Source organism: Melanostigma gelatinosum, assembly GCF_949748355.1.
Source record: "Melanostigma gelatinosum genome assembly, chromosome: 19".
Classification (NCBI taxonomy): Eukaryota; Metazoa; Chordata; class Actinopteri; order Perciformes; family Zoarcidae; genus Melanostigma; species Melanostigma gelatinosum.
Window position 1 is genome coordinate 5971170 of NC_136652.1, and position 6095 is coordinate 5977264.

Sequence of the window (6095 nt, forward strand, 5' to 3'; positions counted from 1 at the left end):
CCGTGGCACCCTTTCACCTTGGCCTCAACAGGCTATCCCCCCCCCCCCCCCCCCCCGCCGTCTGCCCCCCTCCCCCATGGGGTCTAAAGCCTCAACACTCACTCTGCACTGCGCAGGCAGAAAAGAAACAGCTGCTCTGATATCCCAGGCCCAGCTCCACCTCACAGCCCCCAGACATGAGCGCTCTGTTTGTTGTCCAAGGTCAGACATTGTGTGTGGCCCTTAACAGGAAGAGTCCGAGCGGGACACTTCCAGCACAAAGGATGTATTGTCAGAGGCTTCAGAACAGAAGCTCCCCAAGATCTGATGAGTCAGATACTGTAAAGGCCACATGCGGAAACTGATGACGCTAACACGCAGGTCCACAGACGGCTGTGACTTCACCACAAAGACCATGTTGTAAGCAGTTCCAAATACGTCCAAGTTATGTCGTGTAAGCCCATAGGACCATGGGGAAATTATATGTCTCAAGTGACTAATAAACAGGTTGTCACATTCCAGTTTTGTGTGGTGGAGATGTCATACAAGAGCAAAATAAGGCCTCAGGCCCGACCAGAACCTGGGTTCTCATCAACTTTTGTGCAAGGAAAAATAAGAACTTTTCCAGTTTTCAAAAGAGGATAAGACTACTTTTGAACAGATTTCTGGGAACAGCCTTGAAGCTTCAAGCCTCTTGGTTGGGGTTTCCCACCAACGAGGTTGACTGACATCTGAGAGCTGGTGTTGATGGGAGACGTGCTGTAAACCTCTGTGGTGCGCCACCGATTGGAACACATAGTTTCCCCTTTTTCAACAAGGCCACATATCCTTGGTCATGTACCCTTCATTTGAGATGTCTGTCCCTTCAACACATGTAACTTTGGGAAGACACATTGTGCCATTTTGTTTGTATTCCACTTTATAAGTTGAAGCTAGCAAGCTAGGTTACCGAGCATCCTCTCGGAAAGTAGAAAGTGAACCTAGCTCGATAGCATTGATTCCCACAAGATGTTTCTTTTGTTTGTGGTATTTTCAAAACATGATGAGTCTTTAGTAAAGTCTCCATTGAAATGTATTGCAAATCTCAACTGAATTCCCAGAAAATAAGCAAAAGAAAATATGTAACTTGGGTACGTTGAAGGATTGGGTGGCATCCAACTAAAACTCCAAGCGTGTGCCAAGCGTGTAAGAGAACTATGGTGGCTTACTTGAGCAAATGTTTGGTTTGTCCATTCTGGGCTACTGTAGAAACATGGCGGTGCAACGTAGCGGACTCCGTGAAGAGGACCCACTCCCTATGAAGATGTAAATGGATAATTCTAAGCTAACGAAAACCAAACACTTCTTTTTTGTTTTGTTTTTGCATCACACTAAAGAAAACATAATTGTTAATATTATATTCCATTTCTCCCAATAGATCCCCCTAAATGCTTATACACAAGTAAGGTGCCATTAAACCGTAGCAGAAGAAGAGGGCATGATGCCATGCAAGATGTCATAATTAAAAGAGTGCCAGCCAAACCGCAATTAGAGGAGAACGTTTCTATTTATTTCACGACTCAATATGAGGAACGTTACGTTTTCTTGGTCAGCCCACACGGAGCTGATGTTTTCGTCTGACGTAATTTTTCACGTCTTCATGGAGCGGAACGGATGTTTCAGCATGTTTACCTCACATGATTCATGTACGTCCTAATTTTGCTTGTTTGTTTCCATTGCACTTTGTCGTGTTTTATTATCATAGAGAAAACAACTTTTCCACCTCAGCTGTTTTGATCTTTTTATGTTTAAATTGAAGATGTGCATGAAAAATGCAACTATGATCAACCCCTGCATACTCAGTATTCTGTTTGTCCCATATTATGCAGAAGAAAGGAGGTGTCTTTCCTTTTTGGGTCCAATTGTGGTGGTGGAAACTGACCAGACAGTTGAAACTCACAGTAATATAGTCCTGTAAACTCTGCACTCCATACCTGAGCCCAGGATTTGAATGACATCACAAAGTAACACGGGAAGTGCTAAAATCACTTCTGTCTTAGCTTTGTTCGACTTAAAACATTAAAATGGTCAAAAGAAGGTTTTTTCTTGTAACTCCATTGGCTATAGGCCAATGAAAGCACGACCCTCTTATATTTTGTCTCCATACCCTTACATTACCTGCTTACGGTATGAAACAACTGTGCTACCATAGCAAAGTTAATTACTCCCTTGGGAGTAACTGTAGACTCTAGTTATGCACTTCTGAGTCCAACTTCATCCTTTATATAACACTTTCACGCAGCGTAAATGACACAAAGGCGGCACTAACCACCAGAAAGCTGATGTCAGGCTTTGCTGAACCACAATCTGTTTACTTGACCAGCTCGCTGAGACGGAGAGGACTTTTCCTCCTCCATGTTTGGCCCACTGCACATTGGTATTCTCAGCACAAGCATCGTGTAAACACCAGAGATCACTCACAGGCCAGGGTCCTATTCAACGATCGAGGAGGTTTCACAGCAGCAGCACTGTATTCTTAACGTCTTCACAAAGGGCCGGGTTTGTCCCGGGTGGTCTTCTTTGCCAACCTATTCAGCTAAGGCCATTCATGTGATCAAAGGCCACTGCTGGGTCTGGCAGCTGAGTGATACAGCAGGCATGGCACAGCGCAACGCTGCCCTCTGAGCCAAAAGCAACATGAAGAAATCCAGCCGCAGCACTGCAGGGTGAGTATCACAAGATAGCACCTAATATGGTACAGCAAGGCTTCGCCAAGACTACAGTGTATCAATGACACTGACAATAATCTGCACATAAAAATGGTTCGTCTTAGAAATAAAGCTGAACTGAAACCATATAGGATACTTTTTAAAAGGATATACCCAGATTCCCCTGTGAGAGGTTCTACAGAGAACATTATATGGTGCAATGGTTCCACCCAGAACCCTCTCTGGAGGTTCTATCCAGAAGCTTTCCACCTTCCAAGCCTGCTAACAAGAACCCACCCAAGAAAACAGAAAACCTTTTCATATTCAAAGGGCTTCATCTAGAACCCACCCAGGGGGTTCTACCAAGGAAATATGATCACAGCACTTATCAAAGTAATTGCTAAGATTTGGGAACACACTGGCATCTCTAAAAGCAAGTCCTCCTGAAACAATCAGGATCCAAACAACCCCACTGGTTAGCCAAACTCATGTGGAGAGAAATGAAAGGTGAACAGTAAAGCTGTCATATGTAAACAACATGCATCACAGCTGACAGACCGACTTCCTGGGAACTAACTTTTGAGTTACTCCCCTCTCCCCCAACAGGGAAAGCAAGGAATGAATCACATCTCTTATTGCGTGCTGTGCTGTAGCTTAGATCCCCTCCTCATGATCAGAGCAGAAGGGGAGAGGCATGGCAGCCTCTCCTGAGAGGGCCGGGGGGTCAGAGAGGACAGCAGGTCAGACCTCGACCGGCGGTGTCCCCTTACACTCTGCACGCATACCACAGACAACTAGAAGCTCTATCACAACAAACTACAACTCACTTTAACGATACCGAATGTCTGAATACAATTACATAATAATTACATTACCATACAATCGGACGTATTGTTTGTGGAAATGGCATGTCTTGCCGAATGCAAAACTAAATAAACGCTGGTTTGTTCCAACTTAGGTCTTGTTTTGACCATCATTTCTATCAGCTATGAAAACACTGTACTCGTCAAAGTAATTGCTGAAATCTGGGCACCCAATGATGTTGCTTAACAATGTCCAATTGAGCAACGGACATTAACTGTCAGACAGGTCGTAAACAAGCCAACAGTTGAGCCAGAACTAAGCGCCTTTATGCGGCGGTAAAACTAAGAGTGAGCAAACTCAAAGGCCGTGTTCAGACCTGGCAGTCACGATCCGATCACAAGTGGGCAGCAATGAGTACGCCAGTTCACACCTCGCACTAAAATGCGTCTCCGTGCAAACCAACACGCACATCATTTCCGTTCCGTGTGTTGTTGTTTTTCGCCGGTGGGAGGCAGAAATGCGCTTCTTGTGCCTAGTCTGCCGGAAATTACACGAACAAGAAGAACTTGCAACATTTGGATGCACGTCTCGTGTAGCTTTCTCTGTAATTCCCTCAAAATAATTTTAAACGACATGGACAACTGCCACGGGTGTTTTCGAGGTGTGGGATCCGGTTACTCTTACTGTCCACTTAACAGGCTGCTTCACAATTCCTCCGTGTGTGAGTGGGCTCATCGGGTAGAAACGTCTCTGGGTCTTGGCAGTGAGAGTTGATTGGAAGCAGATGGAAGGAGGAGTGGGTGTGAGAGATTTAAAAAATGTGGAGCAGGGGTCTGACTTGGTGGGAAAAATTGAATGATTCAATCTCCACTCACGTAAGCTTTCCTCGCCGAAAACTGAAACTACCCGACGGGTTAGAGCGCTACAAATCACATGTGTGAATGTTGGCCTGTGAGATTTGCTGTGTTTTGCTCCAAATAAAGTAAGTTTGGCTCATCAGGCCAGGCTCTTCCCAAGACAGGAACCCGAGGCCAAGAAATGAAATTGGTGGACCTCAGATTGCTAGATTTCAACACTTAAATGGAGTTTTAATTTAAAATGTAATGCCGTCAGTCTGAGTGCCTGACCTAATGGCAAGTACAACTCGGTGGAGTAATGAAACATGCAAATGGGATTCTGTCACACATTGTGGAATTCTACTTGGACCTCGTAACAAGTAACGAGAAACAGCTTCGATGGTCAAGTGTGTTTACGCACAATTTGACTCACATACAAGTAAGACATTTTTAAAAATAAAATAGAAATATATCTTAAAACAACAATGGACAGCAACATAAAACGTCTATATACAAGTAAAACTGTTTTTAATTTGAAAGAAATAGTTCAAGGGATCATTTCTGAGTGTCACCTCTATGTAGACACCAACAGCGTTTCATCAACCATGGCTGAAACAACCACTACTGCTGCTGTTGTATATGTTGTGGAAGTCCCAGAAACGCAGGGACACCAAACGCCGCATGTCTGGGTTCACTGTATCGATCACGCCACACGTTGTCTGGTTCACCTAGAGCGCCATGAACACAAAATAAACCGTAATTTTATTCCAATAAACAGCTTAGAAGAAGGATGCTGAAATAACTACAGCATGATGCCAATCTGTAAAACGTGTGAATTCACTGTCATGTCTGTCCACAAGGAGGACGAGCAAATGTCTTTTAAAATGCTTTTTCTCTGAATGGAGTGTGGATCGATCAGGGCTTGGCTATGCTAACATTGTAGGTGCTTCATCAACACTCAAAATAATGTCATTTAGGCATAAACGGCGATGTTATTTTTGTTGTTTGTTTTTTACCATAGACAGTCTATGTTTTATACACATACATTACAACAGATATGAGGTACTATCGTAGAGCTCTGGGTGCCCACACGGCCACAATAATAATTATTATTGTTATAATACCATCCTTTACCAGATTGGGAAGGAATTAAAATGAGATTTCTTTAAAACAGGGATTTTGTGTTGAGAATGTTGAATTGCATATTTGAAAACATCCATATTACACTTATGACAGCATGTCGTAGCCCAGCTCTTGATGCAAATGGTGAATGTGAGCATTCATACAGCATCCTCTGCACCACAGACCACAGAAGTACAGCTGCGGTGTCGCCACACAATGTGCCGTAGCCGTGATATACATTACAGTCAGCTGCTCCGAGACTCAGAGGACTCACTAACAAGTGTTCCATACCTATCTCATGCATCCAGTGGCAGAGAGTACGTGCAGCACATCTCACAGCTTAAATCAGAGCTCCATCTGTTTCGGACCTGGACCCAGTTTTCTCATTATTTATCACCATGCTTGGTGAACCAAAATAATTGAGTAGTTGCATTGCTGGCTGCATTACATATATTCTGACCGCACATTCAATGCAACAATAAGAAATGCATGGTTTAATTATGGCTTATTTTCAAAGCTTTGGCCATTGTTTCTATCGGTCATGACAACATCATACTCACCACAGTAATTGTTAAGATCTGTGACAACAGCATTACCAACAGAAAGGGGGCTGATGGGACAAGATGTTAATTAAGCTGAAAGTTTAGCCAGATGTCTAAACCGTTTT